Here is a 16,968-nt window from a genome sequence, read left to right on the forward strand (position 1 = left end):
AAAAAAACATATTTACTAACAGAAAAACATGTTTCCTTTCAAACTTTTAACAATAAAATGGACGATATTGAAAGCGAAAGACTAATATGCTTTAATGTTTCATAACATCAACGTGTAAGGGAAAACTTGGATATAGTGATAACTTTTCTTCTGGGGATTTATGTGGAGATTAAATAATATCTTTCCTAGTATTTTATCATTTGCAGTAGATAATGTTTTGACGGAGAAACGATAGGTTGCTGGAGGATTGGCAATAAAAAAAGATAACGAAAATATGTCTGGTGATTTCGTTATCGAAAAAAACTGTTAATGAACAAAATAAATGAAAATTAATTTTTGGTCACAGAATACTGGATTGGATATTTTTGATCCAGTTGATCTTAAAAATTTATTCCCATGTTAAAGGATTCGGGTTCAATTAATGACCTCTTCCCCTTTTTAATTGTCAGTACAATCAGTAAAATCAAGTGGCAGATCGTTTCGTTATCTACACTGAAACGCAAAATATACGAGCGACGTGTGTTTTAATTTCATTATGTCAGAGATAAGTTTTGACAAATCTGATAAAGTCAATTTCTTGGATGCACTTTGACCACAGTCTATGGGTCGTTATTAAGTGTTTTAGTAGTGGGCGGATCCAGCACATCGCGATTGTAGGACGTGACATGTTCAATACCGTGTATGCCCTCGCTGGGTGTTCAAAACGGCCATACATCGTCGGTACATGGAGTGCATAAGGCGGTTCACAAAAGCCATTAGCACCTATATCCACACCCTGATGAAAGCTGCCTCCAGTTCCACACGAGTTGTCGGCCTTGGGACCACCTGGTTCAGCCGTCTCTGGATTTCATCCCACAGGTGTTCAATTGGATTCCAATCCGGGCTGAGAGCAGGCCACAGCATGGTTCTGATGTTGTGCTGACGCATATTTTACAAATTCAGCGTATACATTCTACAATATATACATTTACTTAGATGACGTCTCCATAAACAACATTCCTAGTCAATGTTCTACATTTATCAATATGATGCGTCTTTCTGGTTGTGCATTTGAATTCTCTTTGATCTGCAAATATTTTCGTGTTTTCTGGTTATGCACGTTTGTGAACATTGAAGTCAGATGGTAAAACCCGCGCTTCTTTAATCTATGTCGTTGACTCTTATTTATTTACGTAACAAATACGGATCTTATAGAAAACTGAAATCTTTTTAAAGTTGGTAAATTGATGCCAGATGGTTGAAGGGATATCTGAGGAATCATTGGAACCCTTCCGGCATCAACGCCGCTAAGTTTGCTGACAGTAAATTGTCAACAATGTGGAGGACCATGTATCGTGTACCATTGCGGTCGCCATTTCTGTGGTCTTAGTTTCAAAGAAGCATTACTAGAGAACATATTTCGATTCTAATGATGTAAGGAGTGAATTTTTTAATTCCGTGGGATAAAGAACAATTTGGTTTTCTTCTGCCACCATGTCTACGCATCTCAAGTAACCTCGTTTCCAAGAAGTTTATCCATAATTTCGTCATCGTTTGTTGTTAGAATAGCTCTTAAAAACATTGTTAATTTTCGTAGTGTTGCATCATAAGTATAGACCAGTTTAATCAAAATTTCCTTGGATTATACTGTTAGGAAAAGCGGACTGACAACGACGTCTTGGCAAAGGTATCAGTATTAACAATATTTCCTTCGCCCAGTTTCAGCAACCACTCGGCATGGTGGCTTCCCCAGTGCTCACCTGGTACTTATTTTATCGACCCCGAGAGGATGAAATGTAAAGTCGACCTCAGCTGAGTTTGAATTCAGAACGTAAGGACGGATGAAATGCTGCTAAGCATTTTGCTCGACATGCTAACGATTATGCCAGCCCGCCGCCTTAAGTGATTTAATAATATTGGTTACAAATTTTAGCACAAGGCCAGCAGTTTCGGGAGAGGGGTCAAGTCGATTACATCGACACCAGTCCTCAATTGGTACTTATTTTATCGACCCCGAAAGGATGAAAGGTAAAGTCGGCCTCGGCGGAATTTGAGCTCAGAACGTAAAGATGGACGAAATGCCGCTAACCATTTTGCCCTGCATGCTAACTTTTCTGCCAGCTCGTCGCCTTAAATAGTTTAATTATATTGAAAATCATGCTTGTTAGTATGGATGTGATATTTCTAGGTTTACTGCGGCGGGCAAAAATTTCCAAAGAAAAAGGTCCCCGGGCGGATCACTTATATTTGTGTAAATCTTGTATATATCTATGTATAATTCGATATACATTAATAAAGGTAAGTTTAATACATTAAATTAACGGGTAACATCATTAACGCCGCCACTGAATTTAGGACGTTTATATAACTTATGATCGATACTATATTTTTCAAGTAGAGTGTATTTGAGTCTCAAGGGGATGGTACAAAGGTAGCAATGTGTGTCTTATCGTGATAACAAAATTTCCAGTCAAATGGCAATTGCCGGACAATTTCTGTTCGAGTGTAACTGTTTTAAGTTGTAGTGACGCCTTAATAGCAGTCATTTCCGGAAAGTTTATCCACGCATGCGCAGGGACTAGTTCCGGAAGGAATACAGGAAGAGTCTCATGCGCATGCGTAGTCATCGACATCCAAGCTTTCGCGCTTCTTTTCAGTCTCTTCGTTCACTTATCTCCGTCGAGCCTAGACGTTCCACAGAGCTCTCTCACAACTCAGCACCAGGGCTACACAAATAACCACGAACTTCATTGAAGGCGTCTCAGTAACCAAAGGCGACGAGCTACCGAATTCCCTCCAAGCGTGAACCGAATTCCACTGTAAATAAATATTGTTGTGTTGTTCAGAATCTGCGTTCCGTTGTTTCTTCAAGAAATTTAATGTACGGAAGCGGAGTACACCTAATGGTCAACAGCCACTTTCCAACAATTGGTGACCCCCGACGTGATTCGGTTCAACCAATTCCCTACAATTGGTGACCCCGAATAAAGAACAACTGCAGCCGAAAATCTGAACTACCGACCGATAATACTACACGAGCCGTCGCCTGTCTCTCAACATGCTCGTCACAGATAGAGAATGCACACACACTCACTCGCATCAGCTTATTCCACAGCTGCAGGACTTTCTCTTGGTCATCACACGGTACTTTGCAAATTGGTACCCCGAGCTAAAAGATCTACAGACCTCGTTTCAACAGCCATTGAATTCGTATGCTTCGCGACGTTCAACTTCAGGATTGCCTCTACATTCTCATCCATCACAAGTGAAAAGCTAAGTAAATTTTCCTAGGTTAAAGTTTTTCATTTTGTCAATGACTTCCAGAGCCTATAACCAAAGACTTCTTTGCGGCTGAGAACTTTGTGATTTTTCACACAAAAAACTTCACGGTTATTTCATCCTAACAACTTTTTGAGCAGTTTCCTACATGTTTCACGAGACGTCAATTCATTCTTACACAGCATCCTCTACTTGCTGAAAATAGCAGTAAAATGCACAGTTACATTTCAGTGAGTACATAACATTTATTGATGCTTACTTGTTCCCAGTTCAGCATATTTCGTCACCTCTCCGCTTCTCTCGGTCGGAGAATGGAAGAGTTCTGGCTTATCTTCATTTGTACGGGATCTTTTGGTCATTTTCGCTCGCAGCTCCGAATTCATGACAGTATTTTCAAGCAATGCCACTCAACGGTATTTCTCAAGATTCTCTCTCCTGATACGCACCACCAGCTACCATCCCGCTTCTAATGCGATGATTGAGCGATTTCATAGGCAACTTAAGGCTGCCTCGCCCAACCCGCAGTCTTGGGCTGAATTTCTTCAAGGTCGACGCTAATGGTCGTACAGAGATTGTGTCTGTCGACCGTCTGAAAAAGCGTACCTTGACAAACCCTCAACTTCCGTGGACGACGTGCCCGTTTTTTCAAACACCGCACACACCACTGTCAACATCATTACCACCACACACATACAGAACACAGCTACAGCCAGTTCCAGCGCCGACGTTTTCACCACCAGTGTACTGTCTACCATTGTCGTCGCCAGCAACACCAACATCAACAAGCGCGGTTTTATCTTGACCCTGTTAGAGTGGATGTTTCCACTCACGATCAACAGACCAGAACTAACCAGCCAGAATATTCCGTACCAGGTAACACAGGTCCCAGCATCGACGCTCAACTACAGCTCTGCTCCTTGACCACAACTTCCTGCGTATGAACATTCTAAATCTTGTGTAACTCTTATACGAACTGGATTTTTCTCTACAGACACTTTTACTATGTTCTGTGTTTTCTCACACACACACACTTGTGCACTCATATATTTTCTTTCCTTTCAGGAAAAAACAAAAAAAAATCAGACTTTTACATCGCGTGATTCCAGTTTCCTGGACAGTTGTCATCACGGTTGTTTTGTCATTGTCAATTCTTTTGTACATTGCATGCATGTATCTCACAAATATACATCATTTCTTTGATTTTTTCTTTGTGTGTGTTTGTGCCACATCTTGTGGGTGGTTTCGGTGGCCATCTTGCCTCAGGCACCACTCCAAATTTCTATTTTCGTGCTTTCGGCACTCGAGGGGTAGCCATGTAGTGACGCCTTAATAGCAGACGACATTTCCGGAAAGTTTATCCACGCATGCGCAGGGACTAGTTCCGGAAGGAATACAGGAAGAGTCTCATGCGCATGCGTAGTCATCGACATCCAAGCTTTCGCGCTTCTTTTCAGTCTCTTCGTTCACTGATCTCCGTCGAGCCTAGACGTCCCACAGAGCTCTCTCACAACTCAGCACCAGGGCTACACAAATAACCACGAACTTCATTGAAGGCGACGAGCTACCGAATTCCCTCCAAGCGTCAGCCGTATTCCACTGTAAATAAATATTGTTGTGTTGTTCAGAATCTGCGTTCCGTTGTTTCTTCAAGAAATTTAACGTACGGAAGCGGAGTACACCTAATGGTGTATAACCACTTCCCTACAAAGTCTTAGTGGAAACGCGACCTATGTCGCGAATAGGCATGCGAGCATTGTATAAATTTTATAGTTGAAAAATTAACTATACGAGTATACCGGGCTCGCGAGCGCAATTGCACCCACGGGCGGGAGTTTCCCCACCCCTGATCTAAAGTGACTTTGTTTTAGGATTCAAAATTCACCTTTTTATAACAATTAGCAAAATTTCTAAAACCTTCAGAAATACGATTTGGCAGAATTTATTCAACTTCTCTTTCTAAAGTCTATCGTCCTTACTTGTTTTATACTGACTGACCGAAAAATATTCATGTAAGCATTCATGCCTTTTATGGCAATACATTTAAGTTTACGGAGCTGGTGATCCTTTTAAGGAAATATAATTACCAAGGCTATGGCTCTAAATTGGGGAATATAAGCGATGTAGGCAGGGAACTGCTGCAACATTATTGTGTGGATATCTTGCTTCAGTTATAATCATACACAACTTCATATTTAGGCTGAATTGTCTTTTCGCTTTTAGCTATATTTCGTATTCTGAATGCTTGGTTATATACTTATTCATGTTTATTTCTAATTCTGGAAAGGAATATTAGTCGATTTTCATTGTTTATTGTTATCTGAAATAAATCCTTCTACTGTTGTTATTCTCATTGTTCTTTTCTGAACACAGTTGTGAGATGAGTCTTATTATTCTGATATTACCTTCTACTGTTTTCATCATTGTTTCCTCTGGTTATCTTCATATTTAATCTTTTTAAGTCTCTATATTTACTCGTCTGCTTCTATGCTGGTCGCTTTGCTTGTATTCGTTTCCTTGACTGTGTTTTTGCTCTCTTTTTTTGTGCATTCACCTACGGTTTTATATTGTGTTCATCATCCTTTGTTATAAATTTTATTCTTCATCCTCGCTTATGTTATTTTATAAAGATACATTAGTTTGTGGTTCAAGTCTGGGAAAATATGAGAGCCTTTGTTCAAATCTCGGCTGGGGTTTCGTTATAACATAGTTAAAGTACTTTTCGTCATGCTTTTCCTCATCTATTCATTCTCTAAACTTCTGACTTCAAATTTTACTTTTTAGTGGAGTTTTTATGTCCACTAATTTAATGGTCCACAGTTCAGTAATGGTATCACCAGTACGATGAGTTCACTATCTTTGTAGCTTGTTGCTATAACACAATGGTGTGTCCACAGTCAGGTTGAAGATGACGACGTCGGCTTGTTGATCACAGTGTCTGTGTGTTCGTTCAATAACAACTGGTATACAGAGACAGACGGACAAACTCAACTTGTTCAATGGTAAAGTTTATTCACGGCAGCGGGTTACGTACAATGTTAATGTATAGTGTGAATGAATGCGTGAAGACGTTAGTTGTACTTTGTGTATATAGAAAGTCCTGATAGAAGTTTTGCCCATGAGATATAGAAGTTTGAGACACTACTATTCAAAATCTCTGCAAAACTAAGTACCGGAGGTCTATATAAAAGTAGTGCTCTAGTTTCACTACGGTCCAAGACTGAAACTAGTGATGGAATAAAAAAAAAAATCGGAAATGTCAGTTTTGTGGGCGAGGGTGACTGTGCGTGGGGTCCGCCGGAAAGGCGACAGTGAAATTTGAAAAATTTAAAATTTGGGAGAAGGGGAGGTTGTGGTGGGCATTTTAAATTTGGAAAAGGTGGTTTTAAAAAGAATTTTGGATAAAGTTCAAATTGCGTGGGGGGGGGGGGGATGAAATTAAATTTTTTTTTTGCATATTCGTAATCTCCGACATCTAAAACGTAGGAATCCGAAAAAATATTTTCAAAAACAATGCAATTTGCTAGGAGAGGCGCGAAACTGCATTAGCCCTATGTGATATGTGTGTATGTATATATATTCGTGTAAATGTATGCGCATTTGTGATGTATGTGTATACACAAATATACATGTGTATACACATACACAAATATACATACATGCACATAAATACACACATATTTATATACACATATATATATATATACACATAAACATATATATATATATATATATATATATATATATATATATACTAGCAGAAATACCCGGCGTTGCCCGGGTTAAAGAGAATAATGAAATCTAAAAACGCCGTCTAGACTATGCATCATCTTTATATATAGAGATGTATATACACACACGCACCCAAACACACGTATATATATGTATATCAATATAAATATATGAAAGTCAATGAAGCTTCGTAAAAGAAGGTGATCGTGTACATACTTTATTGCTGTTGTGATTATAACACCTCGTTGTAAACTATGTTCCTTGTTTTCCCTTGTGGAGCATATACAAATAGGTTGTTTTTTTTTGCTGCCCACTCTTGAACAGCCAACATACAGTTGTCCATGTGAGAAGCAGGGCTCTTCCAAGAGAAGACCAGCTACAGACAGTGTTTGATCCTGAGATTTGTTTATGGACATGGCAAAAGTCACACGAAGGGGGAATTGTAGTCTTCTGAATGTAAAAGGAATGTCTGCTCCTGAATGAGTAAGAGGAATTCTTGGAATAAAGACGGCATCCCCTTTTGCACATCCAGAAAGAATGGTAGCCTCAATAACGTGTGACATCATTTTCTAAATAATGCTCATCTGTTATGTTCGGGTTAAAATTTCATCAACATCAAAAATATATGAATTTTCATGGGAGTTATGGCCGTTATGCAAAGAATATAATTTCTAAATTTCATAAAGATCCATTCAGTACTTTTGACGTAGTTTTGGATAAGAAAACAAATGACTAATGTGTGTGTTTGTGTGCATGTGTATGTGTGTGTGATGGGTGTATATATGTATAGATATCTGTATGCATGTATATATGTATATATGTGTACATATTACATGTACATCTATATATATATATATATATATATACATCTACACATATGTATACATATACATGTATGTATAGATCTATATATATATATATATATATATATATATATATATATATATATACGTGTACATCTATATGTATACACATACATCTCTCTCTCTCTCTTTCTCTCTCTCTCCCTTTCTCTCTCTCTCTCTTTCTCTCTCTCTCTCTTTCTCTCTCTCTCTCTGAAAGTATCTGTCATTACAGTATCGAAATGGTGTACATATACATGTATATGTATACATATACATCTCTCTCTCTCTCTTTCTGTCTCTCTCTTTCTCTCTCTGTGAAAGTATCTGTCACTACAGTATCGAAATGTGATTGTTTCAGTTAGTGGAATAGTTTCATTTTTAAAGTGAAAGTATTTGACATGAGTGTTTTTGTTTCACTTTTGACACTTAATACTTAAATAGTGGAGGAGATATTATGTTGCCGTGTGCTCGAACTCTGCAAGAAGTTAATAATTATTTTTGACTAAAACACAACTGGAACCCTAAGTAAGGCATGTGTAAAATTTGAATGAAATTGGTTGCGTAGTTCTCGAGTTTTAGGGATTCACACAGACAGACAGACAGACACACATTCTCATTTTTATATATATAGATATATACACACACACAAAATACATAAATATAAGCGATTCAGCTGAAGTAATAATCCATGATGATCTATAATACTGACATGTAATACATGACTTTCATACATTCACTCATTCGTTTCACTTACTAAGGATACCAAGACAAGTTTTGTACTTCTGAACCTGGACGGTTTGCTTGCATTATCAAATTCCGCAGTTATATATCAAAGATCACCGGATAAAAAATATGAACGTTGTGGGGAAAGGAAAATAAACAAATTTGATGACATCATAAGGTCAAAGTTGAACTCCACGACGATAATGAACACAACTTCCAATGTTTACTTTTTGCCTTGTTTTTGTTGGCACTCCGTCGCTTATGACGTCCAGGGTTCCAGTTGATCCGATCAACGGAACAGCCTGCTCGTGAAATTAACGTGCAAGTGGCTGAGCACTCCACAGACACGTGTACCCTTAACGTAGTTCTCGGGGATATTCAGCGTGACATAGTGTGACAAGGTCGACCCTTTGAATTACAGGCACAACAGAAACAGGAAGTAAGAGTGAGAGAGAGTTGTGGTGAAAAAGTACAGCAGGGTTCGCCACCATACCCTGCCGGAGCCTCGTGGAGTTTTTAGGTGTTTTCGCTCAATAAACACTCACAACACCCGGTCTGGGAATCGAAACCGCGATCCTATGACCGCGAGTCCGCTGCCCTTACCACTGGGCCATTACGCCTCCACCTTTTTTTTTTTTTGCCTTATCAGATAACTGAGAAATAAATAAAGGGGAACAACTTACACAATTTAATGTCAATCTTATGTCGGGCACTGACTCAGATTTTAAATTTGAAAACGATAAATTGTCAACCATTTAAGAAGTTAACTTGTTACAAGAATATGGAATTAATTATTCTTTTCACTAGCACACAAAGTAAGGTTTCTCACGACTATACATCAGTGTACTTTTGTTTAAATCGAGAAGGATGAACATAAATCGATGATCGTGTTATTCAGTAAAACCCAATATTTAACTTTTTTGAATCAAAATGAAAACAAGTTCTTCAGTGAAAATGTAGAACGCATTTATTTATTTTTGTCTACAGAGTTTAGGCTCCAAACTATTGTGAAAGTAACTGACCTGATTCCTTTACACATGCGTGTATTTTGTAGATGTGTACATGCTTGACAGGACACGTTAGATAATAACTTTTCTAAAGTCGTTTCAAATGTAAACATCTCGTCTTTTAAACCCAAACCTCCCGCATATTGGAGAATAAAAAGGAAATGGAATGCTCGTAAAAGCTAAAATAGATGATCTTTGTTACAACAGGTCTGCTTATCTCAACTGTGGCTGTATGGTCCTCAGTGGATGGTGAGATTGTCATGCCGGAAGACAAAGCTTGAAAAATCTAAGAAGTGGGTTCCCTTGTCAGATATTTATGGTCCAGTTGCCACATGATATATAAATGATTGCCGCCATTTAACTTCATTTGGTGAGTAAAATTAATCTGGTTTTAATCAGTTCTATTAATGTGTTTATTACAACACTTATGTATATCTCTTTATGAAAATGTATCGGCTGTCTATTGCAGTGACTGTGTTGTGGTGGATCGGAGCGGGCAGAATTCTGATTTAAGTACCCCATACAACCCCTCATAACTCGTTTATTTTTTTGGAATTTTCAGAAATTTGTTGCTAATTTATATTCTACTCGCAAGAATTCATACGATTATGTGTGATTTAAAGATGAGTTGGCTGTTATTTTAGCACATCTCACACGTTAGTAACATGTATTGATGTTTTTCAATATTCTTCTCCCCATAGACACATTTAATGGAATTATGTTTCCAAGGGTGGTCCATTGCTGGGATTTAAGCAAAAAAATTCGGACTGTCCGTAGTTTAAACTGATTTTTTTTTACTCGAAAAAGAGTGGAACTTCTAGGATTTAGTGGGGTGGAGGTAAAATTTTCTTTATATGATCATATGAGTTCTCACGTGTAGAACACAAATTCGCAAAAATTGATGTTTACATCTTGAATTACAAATTATAAATATTACGCAGAATTACCGAATAGGTCACTCACGTAAGTTGTATTTTCGGTAGAGACGGACTATATGTAATCTGAACCTTCCCCCCCCCCCTTATTTATTACATTTTTGTACAGAATCCCACGTTTTAGGCTATGGAGATTCCGATTCTGAAAAAAAATTGTTTGAAAAATTTCAATTCCCCCCCCCCCCCCACCAAGCAGGCTATTTACATGCTAGAAATAACAGCCAAATCTCACAAAATTAGTGTTAGGGTTAGGGTTAGGTTTACCCTGTGGATCTATATAAAAACCGGGGGAGGGGATCGAAATTTTGAAATTGAGATTTTTGAAAATTCTTTTTCAGAATCGGAATCTCCATAGCCTAAAACGTGGGATTCCGTAAAAAAAATAAAATAAAATAAGGGGGGAAAGGTTCAGATTACATATAGTCCATCTGGACCGTATTTTCTTCGCTTTAACGAGGATTTTTCGAATTTATTTCGCCACGCACTTCAAAGTGAGGTGGGAAAGACTTTAATGAAATAAAATTTTTCCCCACTCCCTTCTTCCTCCCCTCTCGACGGAATTTCCAAACTTTTTTTACACTACGCACTTAAAAAATATTGGGGAGGAGGGCCTTTTCTTTTTAATAATTTTTTGAAATTAATGATTTTCTAACGTCATCCACCCCGCCCTCACAACAGTGATCAAGATTTCACCCCCACTTTTTTCAACACAAAATGAAACGTAATCGTTTTTCAAACCCGACACACACAAAAAAAAAAGAATTTAAAAACAAAATTCGAACCATATTTACCTAGTATATATGATTTTTTTTAGGTGGGGGTGTGTGAATATTTTCCAGGTCAAGTTCAAAATAACTTTCACCATTAGAATTTCTTTTTCTAAATTGTTCTTCACTTTTCCTTCTAATGTAATACATGTTCTCACATTTAAGTACTGCATACTGATATCTATTTTATTTTTGTTTATATTTCAGAACATCAGATGGCATAAAAGATTTGTAATCTGATGCATCATCAATAATTAAAAGTCTAAAGGAAGATATTAAACAGAGTAGCTATAACCCTGCTAAGAAATATTACATCTGATTGGCATCATTACTCTTCGTTCTCTAGAAGATATACAAGATGGTTTTGGATTCTGATTAAAATTGACAATTTCACAAAAGTGCTTGCAGAAATGTTTCTATTGCATTAGGTGTTTATAAAAATGGAAACAAGAAAATAAAAATTTCTATATAGTGTGGTGAAGGAAGAAAATCTATAGGAAAATGAACTCTAGCAGAATTTAAAATGAATGTTTCTTTGGCCTGTAGAAATGTCAAAACAGACAAAAACATCATACCACTGATATCTGTGGAAAATCATTCTTTGAGAATGATCATTTAAATCTGCATAAATATATTCATACAAGAGATAAACCATATCAGTGTGATATATGCAATAAATCATTTTCTCATAATCATACTTTAACGGCACACAAACGCATTCACACAGGAGAGAGACCATACCAATGTAATACCTGCAGTAAATCATTTGCTACAGGAGGTAGCTTAAATACTCACAAACGTATTCATACCGGAGAGAAACCATATCACTGTGATATCTGTGGTGTATTTTTCTCTGTGAATAGTCACTTAACTAAACACAAACGCGTTCATACAGGAGAGAAACCATATCAGTGTGATATATGTGGTAAATCATTCTCTGCAAAAAACTCTTTAACTAGTCACAAACGTATTCATACAGGAGAAAAACCATACCATTGTGATATATGTGATAAATCATTCTCTGAAGGAAGTGTCTTGACTAAACACAAACGCATTCACACAGGAGATAAGCCATATCACTGTGATATCTGTGGTAAATCATTTTCTCATAGTAATACTTTAACAGCACACAAGCGGATTCACACAGGAGAGAGACCATACCAATGTGATATCTGTGGTAAATCATTTGCTACAGGAGGTAGCTTATATATTCACAAACGTGTCCATACAGGAGAGAAGCCATATCATTGTGATATCTGTGGTGTATTTTTCTCTGTAAATAGCCACTTAACTAAACACAAGCGCATTCATACAGGAGAGAAACCATATCAGTGTGACATATGTGGTAAATCATTCTCTGCAAAAAACTCTTTAACTAGTCACAAATGTATTCATACAGGAATAAAACCATATCATTGTGATGTATGTGGTAAGACATTCTCTGAAGGAAGTGTCTTGACTAAACACAAACGCATTCATACAGGAGAGAAACCATATCACTGTGATATCTGTAATAAGTCATTTTCTCAAAAATTTAATGTAAATAGACAAGTATATTCATACAAGAGAAAAGCCATTAAACTGATATCTATAGTAAATCCCCTCAAATAAGTTACATAACGAGATGTAGAATATTGCCTTAAAACGTCTCATCTAATCCATACAGAAGAGTAATTGTCATCATTATCATTATTTTATTGATACTCTTTCTATACTTGCATGGATTAGATGAGACATTTTAAGGCAATATTCTACAACTAGGAACCCTTTCTGATGCTAGCCTTTATTTTCAATCAGTTTCCTTAGTCTTTACTCATCAAACCATGCCCAACTAGTTCAATGCAAAGACATGCAGACACTAAGACAAATGCATGTACTCACAAATGCTTAGATGTATATGTGATTGGCTTCTGTATAGGCTCCATCTACCAAATTTCACTCCCAGGACATAGGACACCTTCTTAACATACCATGCTTTGTTATCCTATTCAAAATTGTGTTAACTTTTTAACAACATTACCATACTTGCACCTATACCTATGTAGCAATGTTAAATGCATTATAATAAGCAAACTACTTAGTTTTTGTTGACCAAAAAAGCTTTCTCCTGCTTTTCTTCTTGTTAATTCAACAAGTTATTTTATCAATGTGCAACAAGTTATCTCATATGATTATTATCGTCATCACTATCATCTTCATCATTTTTACATTTGTTTACCTCTAATGGCATAGGCTGAACAGGAATTTTTTAAATAAGTGTTTTATTGGCAGATGCTCATCTTGGTTCCAGCTCTTTTAGTCACCTTTTATGACGTACTGCTAAATGTTATATCTATTCTAAAAACCAGGATGTGCATAACTAAATATATCAATATTTATAGATATCAGTATTGATACATTCATCATTGATGATGATGATTCATGTATGGAGGGTAAGAGCATTGATAGTCAGTTTTTTTCATGTATTCATTTTTCTCATGAAGAGAGTCATAGCCCATCTCATTAGGGAGAGAGTCTGCTTAGATGAGATGCAGTTCAGTTTTGTGCCAAGTAGAAGCACCACTGATGCCATATTCCTGGTTTGATAACTGCAGGAGAAATACCTAGCCAAAGATAGACCCCTATACTTAGCTTTTGTGGACTTGGAGAAGGCCTTTGACAGGGTCCCCCGATCCCTTATCTGGTGGGTGATGCAGAAACTGGGGATTGACGAATGGTTAATAAGGGCTGTACAAGCCCTATACAAAGAGGCCGTTACTAAGGTTAGAATTAGCAATGAGTGTAGTGAAGAATTCTGGGTAGAAATAGGGGTCCACCAAGGTTCAGCCCTCAGTCACCTTTATTCATCATAGTCCTCCATGCAATAACAGAGGAATTCAAGACAGGTTGCCCCTGGGAGCTCCTCTATGCTGATGACCTGGCCCTCTTAGCAGAATCACTACCAGAGCTAGAGAGGAAATTTCAGGCGTGGAAGCAAGGTTTATAATCAAAAGGACTTAGAATCAATATTGCAAAGACCAAAGTTCTAGTAAGTAGGAAGGTAAACACATCACACACCCTTTCAGGTAGGTGGCCCTGCTTGATCTGTAGAAAAGCTGTAGGTAGAAACTCCATAAGATGTACCCAGTGTAAGCTATGGACACATAAGAGGTGCAGCAACATTAAAGGGAGATTAACCGGTAAGATAGCTTTCATGTGCAGCAGATGCACAGGGGCAATAAACACCACAGATGCTCAGAAAACAGATTCCATCACATGCCAGGAGAAGAAACTAGAAGTAGTTGATAGCTTCCGCACCTGGGTGACCAAGTCTGTAGTGGGGGTGGATGCTCAGAGATTGTTACCACTAGAATGAGAATAGTCTGGGCAAAGTTTAGAAAGCTTCTACCCCTACTGGTGACAAAGGGCCTGTCACTTAGAGTGAAAGGTAGATTGTACGATGCATGTGTACTAACTGCCATGCTTCACAGCAGTGAAACATGGGCCATGATTGCTGAGGACATGCGTAGGCTTGAAAGAAATGAAGCTAGCATGATCCGCTGGATGTGTAATGTCAGTGTGCACACACAACAGAGTGTAAGCACCCTGAGAGAAATGTTGGACATAAGAAGCATAGGATGTGGTGTGCAAGAGAGACGTTTGCACTGGTATGGTCATGTACTAAGGATGGATAAACAGAGCTATGTGAAGAAGTGCCTCCCAAACAGTTGAAGGAATCTGAGGTAAAGGTAGACCCAGGAAGACATGGGATAAGTTGGTGAAGCATGACCTTCAAACGTTGGGCCTCACTGAGGCAATGACGAAAGACTGAGACCTCTGGAGATATGCTGTGACTGCGAAGACCCGGTAAATAAAGTGAGTTCATGGCTGTATCCTACACCAGTTTCGCATAACCAGCCCCAGCCCATTCAAAAGTACCTTGCATCATAGCACGACATGCTGTGCTTGAGGAGAACTATTGAGTCAAGTATATCAACATCAAAATGAAAATCAAATGGAAATTGTAGTTGTGATCCCTGTGCTGGTGGCACATAAAAAGCACCAACCGATTGTGGTTGTTAGCAGCCTCCTCTGGCCCCTGTGCTGGTGGCACGTAAAAAGCAGCCACTACACTTTCAGAGTGGTTAGCGTTAGGAAGGGCATTCAACTGTAGAAACACTGCCAGATCATACTGGAGCCTGGTGGAGCCTCCTGGCTTCCCAGACCCCAATTGAACCGTCTTCTTGAGTTAATACTGCAATTTTATGAACACCTTACAATCTTGTGTCTTTTACTTGTTTCAGTCATTAGACTGGGGCACCACCTTGAAGAATTTTTAGTCAAATGAAACAAACTCTGGTACTTATCTTTTTGTTGAGCCTGGTACTTATTCTATTGGTCTCTTTTGCTAAACCACTAAGCTATGGGGATGTAAACACACCAACACCGGTTGTCATAGATATATATATATATAGGGGTTGAACAAAATAATGGAAACACTTTAAAATTTCAAACAAATTTATTTTAATATGGGGTAGGACTGCCTTTGACAGTAATTACAGCTTGAATTCTATGAGGTATGAACTCGTACAAAATTTGAATTGTTTCAAAAGGAATTCTTGTCCATTCTTCAGCTAAAACAGTTTCCAATTCTTGTAGTGATGATGGTGAAGGATATCGACTCCTTACTTATTTTTCTGAAATGCACCATAAACGTTCAACAATATTGAGATCTGGGGACTGTGGTGGCCAGATAAGATGTTCAACTTCACTAGAATGTTCCTCGTGCCATTCAGTAACAACTTTAGTCATGTGAATTGGTGCACTATCATCCTGAAAGACTGCGCTTCCTTCTGGAAACATTTCCGCAACTATAGAATTAATTTGATCAGATAAAATGCTTAGTCTTGACTATTAATTCTGCCATGAAGGGAAACCATTGGGCCGGCAGATTTCCAAGATATAGCCCCCCCCCCCCTCCCCCCAATCGTCACAGATCCTCTGCCGTGTTTAACAGTTGGAAGAAGGCAGTCTGGGTCAAATGCTCCTTTTGGCTGTCTCCGGACGTATACTCAGCCGGTGGTTGGAAATAAGGTAAAGGATGACTCATCCGAGAAAATAAATTCTTCCACTGCCCTAGGGACCAATTCTGTAGATTTTTACTCCACTCTAAACACTTTGCAATATTTGTTTTTGAAAGTAGTGGTTTTCTGATTGCAACCCTCCTGTGTGTGTCTGTGTCTATATATATATATATATATATATATATATATATATATATATATATATATATATATATATATTGATAATTTACAGACTGGCTCTTGTGCAGGTGGCACATGAGATGCACCATTTTGAGCGTGGCCGTTGCCAGTACCGCCTGACTGGCTCCCGTAGAATTTTCGAGTGAGATCGTTGCCAGTGCCCCTGGACTGGCTTGTGCGGGTGGCACATAAAAGACACCATTTCGAGCGTGGCCGTTTTCGTGCGGGTGACACGTAAAAGCACCCACTACACTCTCTGAGTGGTTGGCGTTAGGAAGGGCATCCAGCTGTAGAAACTCTGCCAAATTAGATTGGAGCCTGGTGTTGCCATCCGGTTTCACCAGTCCTCAGTCAAATCGTCCAACCCATGCTAGCATGGAAAGCGGACATTAAACGATGATGATGATGATGATGATGATGTACCTCTAAGCTCATCTCTGGCAGTGTATTTCCTGCAGACT

This window comes from Octopus bimaculoides, chromosome 9 (assembly GCF_046866305.1).
Source record: "Octopus bimaculoides isolate indiv1 chromosome 9, ASM4686630v1, whole genome shotgun sequence".
NCBI classification, from domain to species: Eukaryota; Metazoa; Mollusca; class Cephalopoda; order Octopoda; family Octopodidae; genus Octopus; species Octopus bimaculoides.